General features: G+C 41.9%; 1 protein-coding gene across 1 annotated transcript in view; it reads right to left on the bottom strand.

The window, feature by feature from the left end:
* LOC117136144 (toll-like receptor 8) overlaps positions 1–15,708 on the bottom strand; it is a 72,088-nt gene that overhangs the window by 20,879 nt on the left and 35,501 nt on the right. The window contains exon 2 of the mRNA XM_033296849.1: positions 1,684–1,759. The gene's annotated coding sequence lies outside the window, so the exon portion shown is untranslated. The remainder of the gene's footprint in view (positions 1–1,683; positions 1,760–15,708) is intronic.

Here is a 15,708-nt window from a genome sequence, read left to right as displayed (position 1 = left end):
TTATCAGAAATATATGTAGCACACTGCGAGAAGCAAAGAAAGAATGTATTTACAATTCACATCAAGGCTAATGGAACATTTTGCAGACTCCCGAACGCCACTTAAATCAATAAATTACATAAAAAGCGCCCAAAAAATTTGAAACTGACATCGCTTAAAGCCAGCTGTTGGCGCACAATTCCGCTTAAGTGTTCTTCACTTTCCAAGGCATCAGACAGCTGGCCACGCCCCTTCTCTCTGCCCCACATGGGGCGGAATGGTGGGTGGAAGGGGCGGAGTTTTGGGGGGCAGCGAAAGATCCGAATTCATTGCCTTTTAATTGCAGCTGGCAGCGAGAAACGAGAGACTTTCGGATGTCTGCTCATCGATTTGGGGACTTTTCCGACTGTTTTCCTCGCCTTTCTGCCATTCCCCCGCTGTTGCACATATATATTCAATTGTTAATTGAATCGTGGCCAAGTTGAAAAATGGGCTTGACTCTGGCAACCTGTTGATTCATCTTGAGTGATTTATTGCACGGAACTGGTACACCGAAATGGAAAATCAGAGGAGTTCTTAATTAAGCGTGAGACTTTGAATTCAATGAAAACTCTAGGGCTGAATGATGCTAAACTTTCCGTAAAACATGCAAATCGATTTAAGACCACCTTGCGGCCTCACCATAAATACGACGATTTTCATCGTAGGCATTTTCCTTATTTTCGGTAAAAATAAATCAAAAGCAAAATCAATGAAAATCAATGAACTGACTGCCGGCAGGTCCCGAAATGTTCAAGCAATTTATTTATAACAGGGCGAATGGAAACACAAAGAGATTTTGGCCGGAAAAGGGCAGCGGGAATGTCGGTGCCATAGGATCCCCAAAGGCACATGTGTGGCGCCTATAATTGAATTATTTTTACGCATTAAATTTATTTATTCAGGACGCTCGATTGTGATTCCTCCCGAAATGCCATTGGTTGGCGCCGGCAGCACGTAAATGCAATTTAAATTTATTTAGTCAAAGCAACCGGTGCTGCCAAGGCAACAGGCACATATTTTATGGAGCAATATTTCCCAAATGCAGTACCAACTTTTATTCACACAAATCGGCTTAGGTCTCTCTTATGCTTGGAAACGCATAAAAAACTGAGTTTTAGTTAATATCTTTGAGGACTTGTTGCTACTCGTGGCCTTCTTGACATTGAAGCACGCACTTTCTCCCGCTTGGCTTTCGCTCCGCGTCCTGACTTTGACATGGATTTAATTAAATTTTTGTCAAAACTTTGCTACAGAACTAGAAAGAGAGCTAAAGCGAATTGGGGGCTAAAAACTTGTTGACTGGAGCTTTTCCCCAAAGCGTTTTTAACAGATCTACATTGTTGGTCCTGGACTTTTACTCTTGCTTTTACTTGGGTCCCCCGGCCATTTCCCTATTTACCTTTCCGCCACTCCACATCCTATTTGCTCCGCATTTTTTGCGGAAATGAAGAGAGCTTTTGGCAAATTTCAGAGCTCCGTTCTGGCATTTCCGCGTTGCATTAAAGAGCCTGCCCTTTTTGCCGGGTCTCTGGCCAGGAAATGTGATGGAAACTTCTTTAAATCTGCTCGCAGGCAGGGCGAAACTTCAACAGGTGCGAGCTTCACAAAATTGGTTTTATATGGCATTTCCGCAGAGCCATGGAATGGGTAATTGGAACTCACCTGGCTGTAGATGAAGTGTCCTCCAGTGGGAGTTTGTCTGTCTGCCTGGCAGCCTGATGGCAATTATAGCATCGTTCTGAAAAGAAAACATGAGGATATCTGGGTCAGGTAATGTGGAAAAGTTGTGCTGCATGAAGAACTCAGACTTGTCTGAAGGAAATGCAAAAGAGTTGGGTTTCTGGAAAATCCCGCCCTCTACAGCAAAGTTATGCTAGATCAGCGATAACATTATCGATTGCCCACTCACCCGTGGCTTTTCATACCCGCATCCCTTTGTCGTAAGTAACCAATTTTCCTGGCAACTTTCTTTCGGGCTGTCAGCAAAGTTTTCATCACTGTCAGAGGGGATAACAACTTAACTTGAGTCAGATCGGACAAGAAGTTGCTGTTGCACATGCAACACGCTGTTGCACATTAACAATATGCGGTGTGTGGAGTCTTAAAATGGACGCATGCATGATTTTACAGGGCAGAAAAGCGAAATCACCTTATACTAACTTATGGAAAACTTTCGCGATTAAATCTATTTTGAACCATTTTTCTTTCGTTAAAATATAGTGAAATATTTTTCTTAAAATTGGTTTTTTAAGCCGAAATGTTTCCTCTTTTTACTTTACTGCATCCCTGGTTCCACCAACTTTCCACCCTAGAAAGGCGCTTCAAAAGAACAACCACAGCAAACAGGACACAATCAGGACGCGAGCTAATCGCCACATCAAAATGTCAGGTGGCATGTTATAGATTTCCCTGCGCTGCCGTGTACTTGCAACACTTTTTGCATTAAGCAGCAACATGACGTACTAACTTTGACCCCTTGACATGGCAAAAACTTCGTTTGCTCTGCTGTCAGTTGGCTTTCCGTTTTGGAAAATGTGCGTTGCACGACTGTTTGCCAATTCGAAGGCGCTGCAGAGAGCCATGCAACATTAATGAGGAGCATATTCTCGCTTTGCTACCAAATCAAAGTTACGAGGGCGACCTTGCGTATACTTGATCTTGTTACACGCCCAGCTAAATGTCAATTAATTTGCCACACTCCAAAACACTAAGCCGACAGCCACGGCAGCATCACCCCTCTCTTTCTCCGAACAGCCACCCATCTCTTTCACCGCCTAAGTAGATGTAATCGATGAGCTCTGTGGCCCTTGACTGACTTAGCAGCTGACAGACGATGTCTGCGAAATTTTCTTCGCAATTTGATTACAACTCATCGGGGCAATCAAATTATGATGGAGATTTATGCGCTTGAGCGAAACTTTTTAATGATTTTAATCATCATTTATTCTAATTACATAAGTCCTTGTAATGAGCGGCAATTGAAAGGGAAACCACTTGGTAGAATAGAAGGGGTAGCATAATTATGGGTTATCTTAATTAGAAACAAATAATTTTCTTTTTAAGTAATCAGGTGTTATATATATACAAAGTTTATGATCGTATTTCACTCATGAAAACTTAGTGAAATCTATAATACTTTGTCAAGGGGAAAAAAATTTCAAACAAGTTTTGATACGAAAATGTCAATAAAACCTTTTCATTAACCACAAAGCCATTTTTAACCTTTCCCGTTTCGATTTCCTATTTGGTGTTTTTTTTTCAAGAATTTCTTCGACAGGGTCGACTGATAAAAATCCTCTGCTTGAAACGCCCATTGTCTGCAGTTCAGGTGCATTTTACATCCCGTTTATGGTGAGTAGTCGACTGAAAGGCCAGCAAGAAATCCCCGTAAATTGAAAACGAAAGTTGAAATGCAAACGGGCATGGGATGGGACACAAATGGGGGAAAAAGCCAGTAAGCGAGAAATATTATTTGTATGTAACCTTCTATTTATTCTGGAAACCGCAGACGGTGGAGCTGCTCCCTCTGCCGAATCCTGTTTCTTTTTCTATTTTCCCTGCTGGTTGGTCACAGCTGACGGTTAGGGACCAAAGTCAATAATGCCGATAGACGGCAAATAAAAATTTCTTCCTTTTTATTTCGTGGGGCAGGGGCGGAGGGGTAAGAGCACGTTTTTCGATTTCATTGCTTTGTTGTTATTGTTTTGGGCCAGACAAAAGGCGTCTGGGGTTACGAAATGAATGCCAAAAGCAGCCACGCAGCAGAAATTTTGATCCAAGGGCCGCCAGCCATCCTTTTGGCTATTAATAACATACCAATGGTGGCCGGGATTCTTGCTAAAATCCCTTTTCACCATTTGCCAGTTGCCAATTCACTCCTTTTGGCCAGTTCACTCCCAGCTTTGCCAATTTCTCGCCTGACTTTGACTTTGGCATTGGCATTGGCAAGTTGGCTTTGTTTTCATTTCAATGCCACACACCGTATCCCAGTGACTGTAGATACAGTTCCATTCCGAGTGGCAGTAGTTGCGAACTTGACGTCGGTGGCAAAAGCGGAAACGGAAATCGCCGGACAGCTAACAAGCAGCGCGAACAATTGTCAAATCTCCTGCCCCCACAAAGTCAAAGTCGGCAGACAGAGCGGATTCCCCAGCTCTTTGATTGTTTGATGTCTCGTCTGCATTGTCTTTTTGGCCATTCTTTTTCAGCGACCAATTGGCAATTATTTTAGACAAATAATTGCTTAAGTCAGAAATTGTTTGGGGAACGTGGCTCAACTCCCAAAGCCAGTTAGCTTTGTGTCCCTAAATCTCCCATTTCACCAGATTAAGGAGGGAAGAAACCTATTCCCAATTAGCAAACGTTGTGCTCAAAAAAAGTACAAGCTGCATTTAAATATATCTAATAACTTTATCCTTGCAAAGCGTTAACCAACCTCATTAGTTTAGCTCAAACTCTAAAAAAATCAAACAACTTCTTGGGTAATACGAGAAACTGTTTCGCACTGCGGTAGTATTAGGTTACTTGGAGTAGTGTAAGTGTTTCTTATGGCGGAAGCCGCTCAACTTAATTCAAAGTTCAGTTCAATGTGGCAGCTAACTGGTTCGACTCGGGGGTCTGGTTCAGAGACCGGGTCTCCTCGGTCATATGAGACACTTGAGAAAGAATGCGCTGCTGCCGGTCTTTCAACATGGGAAACTTAACACTCGGCGTGGGTGGAGTACTTAGACGGGGAAGGAGCCCTAAGTACACAGAGCTCGTATTTTCAGCTTCATTTGTGGGTCATTTGCTGTGATTTCGCTTGGCAAAAGCTGATGCTAAGCGGATTTTAAATGCCTCTCAAGTGGTGAGCTTCTTTGTTGACTTTAGATGAGTTATGAATGGCTAATTGCCGCGATGAAAGCTGGATATTAGGTTGAGTAAGGTGTGCTGAGTAAATAAGATAAGCAGGGTGCATACTATGATTGAATTTCATATTTATGTAAATATTTAAGCTGTGAGCTGAATATACCAATCAAAACTGATCAGTTTATAACGAAGAATTGCTGAATAGATGTTTCCAAGTCTTTGTTTTTTAAATGAAACTAAAGATTACTATGATCAAATCATTTCTCTCCAGACATCGTAGCTAAAAGGTGTTCTGGCTATCTTCAGGCGTGTAATATATCTGCCAAGAAATATTCAATCCTTGGGCGAAGAACTCTGGATGCTGACAGTTGATTGAACACTTTTTGAAATGACAAAAACGCCCCACGGGTGACATTTCTCAAAACACTTTACTGCGTCTGCAGCGGGTTCGTTTTTCCACCTCTTAGCCGTCTTCCCCGCCCCTCCGGGATTTTCCCCTAGGTTGGCTAGGTGTTGCAACCTTGATTTACGAGTCAGTTTGGGGCGGTGGTTGGGCTGTGGGCTTTGGGCTCTGGGCTGTGGGCTGTCAGTTGGGAGTTGGAGGATACCATTTGCATAGCGTCGGACCAACGGAAAGGAGCCAGCGGCCAATCATTAAAACGTCGGCATGATGAGTTCTCCATGCCTCCTGCTACGAATGGCAGTATCCTGAGGCTTCTCGCGCGGTTTTAAATTACCATTTTAATGCTGCCCAGTGCCGTTGATTGATGTGGTATGATGCTGATGCTGATGCGGATACTGTTTTCAGGGGCAGCAGTCAAAATGTAAATGCTTCCTCGTGAGGCCAAGCGTTTTTCCTGCTAACAAGCTTTTGGCATTTTGTCTACCGTTTTCGCTTTAAAGCCATAAAATAGGGAAAGATTTTTTAATGCTGACCATAAAAGTGAGGCCTCCGCAGACACGTAATATATATATTTTCCGTCTGAGGCACAGGCTCACCTATTAACAGATACTTTGAGACACTTCACTGGACCTGGCTGCTGCTCAGATGCCCTGAGTTATGCGTTTTCCCTCGCTCCCTTTCAACACACTTACACACCCGCCCACACAAAGAAAAGTTCCCATTTTCCATAGGAATTCCTACCCGCTGATTGAGCACAAGTGCCTTGCTGACTGACAGACTGACACTTTGGGCTTTTAAATGCCTCAGAAATCCACTTATTTTCGGATCGGCTTTTAAGCAGCTTCCGAAAGATGCATTTCCCCGCCTTGGATTTTATACTTCTGCCCGGAGCCTGTTAATGAGTTGCCAGCAAGACAGAAGATACAGATAATAATAATATTAATGGTGCAAAATCCAACGCAGCACAAATTTAGTATGGGTTCCTTATCATAATCATAATTTAATGTTTGAAACACTGCTCTGGCTTGCTTTTTCCTGTTTTCTAATTCATTTTTATAGATTTCTTAATGATGTCTCTTTAAAACTCTTGGCTTGTCAACTCTTGTGCAGTCACATCACATGTGTCACCTTAAAGGGAGAATTTACTTTGCAGCTCAGACATTTCACGCCCCAGGCAGCCAACAAACAAGCATACAACTTGTATCTTCTCATTTCTTGTAGAAAAGAAAACGAAAATGTATGAAAATAATTTTAATGGCGCCAAGTACTGGTAAGAAGGCTAGATGCTCGACTCCGCCGAGGTGGCAAGTTGACACCAAAAGTGAAGTCGGGCCAAATGCACTTCCTGCTGGAATAGAAGACTCACACTTCTTCTTCCACCTCACTTCCGTTTCGATTTCATGTTTTCTCGACTGCGTAGGTGTGAAGTGAATTTTTCGCCTGTGGCAAAATTACCCCAACTTCCTCCACAGAAACTCCGTGCATAGAGGGAAATCAGACTCCCTGGATGCGACGTCTTTTTATATTTCACTTGGCGTTGACATGATTGCCCTTAAATGCAATTTCATATATCATATCAATCCGGAGTGAAGCAAGTAGGGTGCTAGTGGAAGGGTTACTCTCATCCGTTGGGGTTATTGCTTTTGATGATTATTATTACAAACACATTTTGTTTCTGCCAAGTGAACGCACTTTACTGAATCATGCGTGGGCCAAGGCTGATCAAAATTTCATCTGGGTTTTATGAAGAATAAAGCTAACGGCCTCACACACACTAAAGTTAAAGACTATTGATAACGTAAAGTAAAAGCTTTGCTTTTTAAGAGATTGAGCACTCATCGAACAACAATAAAATCTAGAAATATAAAAAATATAGATAATGCGAGCCTATATAAAATTTCACACAAACAAGTGCGCTCTTTATGGTTTGAAATGTATGTAAATATGCCAAATATTCAGCTCTTTAAGAATTCCCATTTTTCTTATAAATTCTTAGAATTTCTTAATGCCATTAGCAGCTTTAATATTTTCGCAGCTTGAAATGCTAATGACCCACATAAGTCATTAACTTGGCCCCGATAAACGTTAAATAAACGTTGGAAAAAGTTGCGAGAATTTCCGCATCAAAGCGAGGAGAAAATTCCGAGGGCAAAAAAAGAAAGGGAAGAGCTCGAGAAAGGAATGGTTAGCAGCATCGTAAACTTTTCACAGGACATCATCATCATCATCATCAGCAGACACATGCCTCCCCCAGTTTTGCTCCTTGGATCTTAGCGGGTGGAACGCCTGTCAGTTGCTCATCAAATTGCGTGCCGCCTGCAGGAAATTAAATAATTTTGTGTAATGAAAAAAGACCAGCAAAAAAACAACGAGCGGCAGCATTAATGTTAATGCATTTTTTTCCATTCCCGCATTGCGCCTAAAACAAAGGCAAACACTTAAAATGATTGTTGTGGGCGTCGCTTGTGTGTGTGTGTATGCCACGCCCCCAGCAAAACGCACATAAAACAACAAAAAAATAGCATAAATCCTCAGTTATTTGGCTGAAATTCATTGCAAATGTGCGCACATTTTCCAATTGAAATGCCAAACACGAAAAGCGAAAATTTCCCAGCTGCCATTTGTTGTTGTTACCTGATGTGCGATATACAAATGTGCATATAAAGGTGGTAACTTCTGAATTTGCTGCCTCAGTCACCTATTTGATTTATGTGCATTTATTTTGCACTCGCTCACTGTTATTGTTATTGCCAACAAACCATTTTCAAGAACTAAAGACAGGCTTTAGTGTACAGATTTTTCTTTTCAATATATTGTAATATTTTTTGAGCTTTTTATGGGCTTTGGTTTTGAGAAACAATACACATTTGCAAGTAATTTCAAGTATTAAAGCCTCGTTATTTTTTTATGTTCGATGTTACATCCTGTGCACCATTTCCATTAGAAATTCGCAGCTCAAATTAATTTTGACAGCCGTCGCACCCAAACCATGTACCGCTTTTCCAGCATGCCACCCACATACCGTCTCCTTAATTTTCCAGGATCGCCGGAGAGGGGGAAAACTAACAAGCGTCGACCATTTGAAGGGCAGAAACACGCAAAGAGAACGAGACGGACACACACCTAAATTATGGCCCCAAATGATTTGAAAATAGCAGCTGTAATTTGTTTGCCAACACACTGGCACGCACTCAAACCCACACGCAGAGCTCACAACCCCCAGAGTTTTTCCCCATTCGGAAAATCCTCCGGCTCCTCCCGCACTCCAATCCCAATCCACAAAGAATTCTTCTATGCGAGTCCACTGGAAAAAAGGCGCAACATATGCCAACATTTCACCATGCACTCCGAGACCTTGGGGACTGCATTATGATGGCGAGTGGTTTTTGGGGTGGTGGAGCGACAATTAGACAAAAGCTGGGGACACACGCAGACATGGCTTCAATTCCATGGCATTGTCAGGCTTCGGAGCAGGACAAAAAAGTGTAAAAAAATGACAAAACTGGAGCGGGTGCGGCTGCTTTTCATTATTATTTTGAAATTAAAATTCCCCACTCGAAGGCAAGGTCCTCTGCACATGTGCATTTGGGGTTTAAACATCTCATCCTTCGCTCCAAAGGACGATTTTTATGAACGAGTCTGCAGGGGCGGTGCAAAATGTGCACGTAGCCACAGTTTTTAATTGATTAAATATAAAACAAGCCAAAAAGCACGACAAGGATGCAGATTGTCCTTGGGCCGGTGCCATGAATAATAAAACCAAAACCATTGATAAGGGGAAAATTCATGTTTAAAATAAAAACATTTAAACCGAAAGAAAATACATACAGCTGCATAGAACTTAAACTTTTAAGCCAAATTGACAAGAACACAGATCTGTGCTCAACTAAAAAATATAAATAAATAAATAGTATAAAGGATATACCACATGTGGAAATGGAGCTGAAAAATGCTACCGATTTCGAAGCAGTGAAAAAATGTTTGCGCAAAATATCAAAGTTTATTCAGTCGGAGCTGTAAAGTGATTGAAGCGGGAACTAACTCCTCTGACTAACTGCCACACATCGCTCACTCCATCACAAACCCTTTTCGATAGCGTTTCTGCCCGTTTCTTAGCCAAATTCCCCCGACTTCCTGGCGGAGTGACAAATTTGCACTTAGCCCTGGCTTTGGCTGTGCACTTGTTGAGAATCGTGAGCTGCATTTATCTGCTATTGAATTTCAACCAAAAAAAAGGCTATAAAAAATATCTGAATTTATAGCCCCGATCTGCTTTCCTGCTTTATACCCTCGATTTGTTGGCGAAAAAAGTTGGCGTCTCGCTAGTTTACACGAAAATGAATCGCATTAGTTAGGGTTGAGTGATTTGGAAATTGCGGCAACCCCAAATGGCGCTAATTTTGCTTGCAACTTTATTTCCGTGGGTGAGCCTGTCTGCGGCTTAAAGTTTCGGCGCACCTTGCTCACTTTAATTGAACTTCATTAGACTTACCTTGTAAGCCGCAGGAAGGAACTTAAAAAGTTAAGCGAATGTTAAATTCAGAATAAAATGGCACCGACTTAAATCTGCATATAGTAGTAGCTCAATATTATCCGGAATATATTTAAATATTTGAATACCAAATCTAAAAGTAATATTTTAACAACATAATTACGGCTTACATGTCCACTTACCTAACCACTCTTCAGATTCATAATCAATAACTCTGCTACCGACTTCAAGCGATTAATTTTCAACCTTTCAACAAAGTTCGTTAGCCAGCAATTTTGTCTACTTCCCAATGTACATAATTCGTTGACAAAATAAGTTAATTGAAGCCTGCACGTCCAGCTAACTTTGTGGAAAAAAACTGAAAAAGGAAGGATTAACACTAAGGTACGACAGCGTAATACCCTTTCGAGAATCCCCAAAATGTTAAGCAAGTCAAAGTGTTTCCTACTCCAGGGTATGCCAGAAATCTATCATGTTCGGCCCTCGAAAAGCTCACCGAATTGACTGCCACAGTTCACATCATGAAATATTTAAGGCATTCGACTCCTTGAAACAGGAACTGGAGCTCATCGCCCAATCGTGTGTAAAGTGACAACTTTATACCCGGGCTTTTGGACCGAAAAAAATCTACGAAAATGTCAGCCAAGTCCAAAACTATTCTCGTGTCCATTCGAATATTTAAAGCGTTTGCGGCTGTTGGCCGCCCAAATAAAAAATAGAAAGAGCCCCTAACCGGGTTTATCGGTTAGTTGGGCTGCTTTTATTGCCAACAGTGTGTCCTGTTTATTCAAACAAGCCCAAAGTTTGGGACGACTGGCTGCCTGGCTGCGGTTGCCATTAAATCCTCAAAAATACCTCAATATATATGTGGACTCGTTTGAAAACAAGGACCCACCTCCGGTCCTGCTGTCAATGCGCCTCATAAATTGTGTATAACATTCTGACCAGTTAATGGATTTAAATTTTCATGTGTGTTTTGCCGGGGCGGCAAACTAACACACAAATCTATCCATCAGAGGTTTTTGCGGTTCACCATCGCATTTTAGGCCCAACAGCAAATTTCATTTAGTTGCTGTGTCTTTCGGTTTCTTAAACCTCAATTTAGGTACACTTGTGGGCCTAGTTTCAGATAAGGGAAAAATGCCTTTCGTCTTGACACAAATGTAATAAACATTTTTTGGCTCAAGCCGCAGGAGAAGCATTTTGATGCTAAATGGTTTTAATAACACGAAGATGTGGCTTTAAGGTATTTACCTTTAAAGTATTTACCTTCAGTAAATGCCCTTTGACATTTTTGTTCATCTCGAGTGACCAGAATAAGCAACCCAAATGTTGGTCCAAAAACGTCATCTCCCGCTCTTAATGCCAGCAATCAAAAACTAATCAATATGACTGAATGAACGACTGGATCTGGCAGATACTCGATCGGTCGGCGATTTGAATAAATGCAGCCGCAAATAAATCGAGCAGCAAGGTAAGTCGAAGGCCCCTCAAATTCAAAACCCCATAGTTCAAAACATTTTGTGGGTAAATGCAAATTTATTGCAACTAGTGGAGGATGAAAACGGCGGGCGGAGTGTGGTGGGTGGGTGGAAAAAAAGAATTTGCGTATTCGAATCGGACTCCAAATCGAACTGTGAATACAAAAAGTCTCTCGGCTGCATGTAGTAAAATATGCTAAAAGTAAATCCGAGTTGAATTAATGGACAGCAATCTTTGGATAAATCTTATGCATTTTCAAATGCACACAAGGGGCATTTGCATAACCGCAGAGCAAGCCAGTAAACCAGAAGGAACTCGACTCCGGCCACAATTTATGCAAATTCAATTGCAACAACTTTAGCAGTCGCCACTTTTTCAGGTCCTCTATTTTTTCCCTCCTCTCCTTCTTTTTTCTTGGCCATCCCATACGTTGGTATATAGTATATATATGTGCGATGGTCAGGCCAATCGATGGGCTGTAATCCTGATCCCCAGAGATAGCTTTGTCCGCAATGATAGCCGGAATTTGTGGCAGGTTTTGTTTGATTTTCACCCATTAAATTTAATGAATGAATAAACATTTCTTCAGTGATTTTTTTTTAAGGAGAAAAATAACGCCTGACAGCTTACACTGATTACAGTTCAATGCCAGTTACCCAAGAGTTTAATCCACTTCCACTCACGACTCCACATTCAATTGCCTTGAGTTTCACAGAATTCTCAACAGACAACACAAATCAACACCTACACACCGTGAATGAAAATGTCGTGGGGCGCAGGAGGAGCAGATTGGAGCTGTGGTATTATGTCTCCATATGCGAAGTCTGGGGATAATAATCACAACTAATGCGACAACTGCCTTGGTTACTTAACTTTGATGTTGCTGCTGCTGCTTTTCCATGGACTTCTATCCTTCCTCCTACAACATGTACATAATGTCTCGGCTGAGAATAGGATTTTCGGAGGAATGTAGAACAAACTGAATTTCGCCCCGAGCTAATGAATGAAAGTTACTTTACTGGAGAAAAATTTGCCAACACAGATGGGGAAATATCTTAACCATTTAAGCACCATGTACATCTTAAAGAGATTTTGGCTTACACAATAAACTAAGTGAACGAAAAACTCGGGCTTCGACTTCCAAATTCAAGAAAACTAAAATATATCTTAGATATTTCGAGGAACCGACAAGAATTCGATGACTCCTTTCGCTTTTCACTTGCCAAACTTCCGTTTTTCCCTACGAGCCATCTGCTTCACTTTCGTTGACAATTTGAAGGCGCCTCATCGACGACAGCGCCATTGCCGCTCCTCCAGTTGCTGCAGCTCCTCCGGATTCTGCCCGGACTACCACTGGGCCAAATAGTTGGCAAAGAAGCCGGCAGACAACGTCTTCCTGCCTGGCAATCTTACACATGATTGGCTTCGTGCGGGAGTGAAAAGGCGGAGAGAACTTGAACTTCTTCCGCAACATGATTATTTCTTGTTTATTATTATTTTACGCTACTTTGAGACTTTCAACCAATCCGCTCTGTGGAGTGCAGACAAGCTGGAGTGCATAGTTTTTAAACCCATTTTCCCGACTCCGTTTGCAGCCGTCATCAGTTGACGTTTCGCCTTATCGGCGAGTCAGCTTGGGTGGCGTTTTAAAGTTGCTTTCTGTGTCGGGCTTTTCGGCTACTGTTGGTTACCTTATCTTCCCAAAGTCACAGACACGTTTAATTTTCCCTCCGACATCATAAATCGATTAACCAACGCTGCCCTGGATCATTAACAGCGAGCAGGCCAAAGTTTCAGACATCGGAACGCGACCCATTAGACCCTTTTCAATGTCAGGGCAGCCAAAGGCGCTAATTTGGCTACAACGGCTCTCAACCAGTTAGACAAAAGGGTAGGGCAACAGCAAAGAAATCGCTTATACACTGGGAAAAACGTTGTAAACTTAACAGTTTTCAAGGCAACTATGAATTAGAAAACGTTCATTTACATTGCTATTTTGTAATTCTGTGCTGTGTAACTTATTTTCCTTTTTTTCTTTAATGAACTACTACTAGATTTTTCTCAGTACCTTGACTGCAATGGACAGCAGCTGGAGTAGCAAACATTTTGACGCAGATGAAGGCAACAGATTCCCCAACTCCGTAAACATTTCACAGAAAGACATACTCTGATAGCCAAAGGAGCAGCAGCTGTCATATCTGACATTCGGAGCTAATGCTAATGCATTTGAATATCCACTCGGGTAGCCAGTTACTCCAGTCAGCCTCAAGTGGTTTGGTAATAAATAGTTAAAGTTTCGGTTTTTGGCACAAAAGGCGTTGCTTTGTGGCTGATTTGTTTTCCAGTTTTCCGCCGCCGTTGATTTTCGGCGGGGAAAAGTCTCGCCTTGAGCGCTTAGTCGAATTTTCTCCGAGTTGTTGGCCGTGTTGGTGCACAACATTAATCTGTACATCATTAGGAGTACGTCTATGTTGGTCGACTTGAGATGTTTTATAGAGGCGTGTGAAGCAACATTTTTGTGAGGGATTTTCAGGCTTTGCTTAATCACTGTCTAATGGATATCTTTCCCAGAAGATATGTGAGCGACAGGTCAATGAATGACAGGAAATGCTACTAAATCAAGGTTAAAGTATAGCTTCTAGAATTTCTATTCAATAATTCATAACAGAAAACCCAACATTTCCCTATTAAAGTGTCTTTTCAAAATGTTTACCTGACTGGTTAATATATATTCCTGATTTGAAAATCCACTTTGATTTCATTCCAAGCGTCTGCATCACTTATCTGATTTATGGCAAAGTCGAACCCAAATTGGATTGCTCACATCATAACATGTCACAACACTCAAATGAATATCCCACACCCACACACGTAGTGAGTGGAAAATGCCAACTCGTAACATAATTCATGCAAATATCATTAAGACCCATTCAAAACTCACTTGGGTATCACAGCATTCGTAATTCGGATTTTTCGGGCAGATAACTTTGGAAAAAACACACATACCTGCAACGAGAGAAAGATAACAGAAAGATGAGTTAAAGGCTGCAAATTCAAATTAGGAAACTGCGCTTAATTATGAAAATTTGAAAACCATTAGGTGATATTTGTAATGACTTTGAAGCGCGAAATATGGGGCGTATGAGTAATGCAGCCGAGCTTTAAGGCAGCGCAGCGTGAAATTTTCAACAGACAAAACCAAATGGAATTGGAACACCACAAACTCCACTCCACATAGACACTCGAATTCATGTGGGTGGACCCCCAACCGCGAATTATTTGGACACAGACGATACGATAAATTTTAAACACCACATGTTACAATCTCATTTGCATCACAAAAGTTGGCCAAAAAACGCGGCGATGGGGCTAAAACACTCCTCGAAAAGGGCGTGTTAATTATCCACTAATGTTGTTTGCTCCATAGTCGAATCTTTGACACATTATGCAGTGCATTATGAATGTATCATTTTGTACTCTCCCGCATGGCCTGAGAAATGAGTGATTTGAGCTGAAAACTGTGCCTAATTGATTTATTTTGTCTGGGTTAATGGTACCCTCAAGTTGCATAAGCTTTTTGTAGGTTGTGAAACCGAAAGTAAATTGTAGTTTAAAGTTAAAGTTGAACAAAAAAAGTTAATAAAATGTGGAGCCAAAATTGAAAGCCTCTTCTTTCCAGTTTCCCAGCATTCCCCCAAAAACATAAACGTCTTTAAAAGACAACTTAAGCTTTTCAACTACTTTGCCTTACAGAATCCATTCGGGCCATTCCGACAATGGCTTTATCCGGCATCTTACACTTCTCATTCCCCAAAAAAAAAAACCAGAGCTGGGGTCAAGTTTATGAGTTGCCTTTAAATTTTACAACTTAAATAGAAGCATTTAGCCCTCGCAGTGACCAGCGTGTGTCCATTGGCATCTTCGGATTCTCCGATCTCTTCGGTTTCAGATAATGACCCCCTAGTTCCGAGGCACGGGTGATATAATCAGAGACACACGCCGGCGAACAGTGACTGAAACAAAGGCGAATGCCTCGAGGCGAGTTAACTTTTTCTCATTACACGTTGATGGGTTTCGCTTGATGGCAATGGCCAGGAACTCGACTCCCGACTCTCGACTCCGGACTCCTTGCCTTCTGCAGTCGTAATCTACGCTTATTTTCATTGCCAATTTTAGTTGCGCCCGTGGCGAAACTCGCACATTTCCGTTGACTTTTGTCTTCGACCCTCATTGGGCCACTTCCCCCCATTCGCCGTGTTTTTCCCACTGATGACACCAAATTCACACTTACTAAACGTATCCCGGGGCCACAAATCCCTCGCCCGCACGCCTTTCAAGTGGTATCTCTCTGATTACCAGGCCTCACCTTGCCACGCATCTAGTTAATCGCAATCTGGCAGAGCGGAGAAGTTTCCTGAAACTGAAACTGAACCGCAGGAGGAATTCAGTCAGGCAGGGCACA

The sequence above is a fragment of the Drosophila mauritiana genome, chromosome 2R, assembly GCF_004382145.1.
Source record: "Drosophila mauritiana strain mau12 chromosome 2R, ASM438214v1, whole genome shotgun sequence".
Classification (NCBI taxonomy): Eukaryota; Metazoa; Arthropoda; class Insecta; order Diptera; family Drosophilidae; genus Drosophila; species Drosophila mauritiana.
The sequence above is the reverse complement of the archived record's forward strand: the minus strand, read 5'-3'. Positions and strand labels throughout refer to the sequence as shown.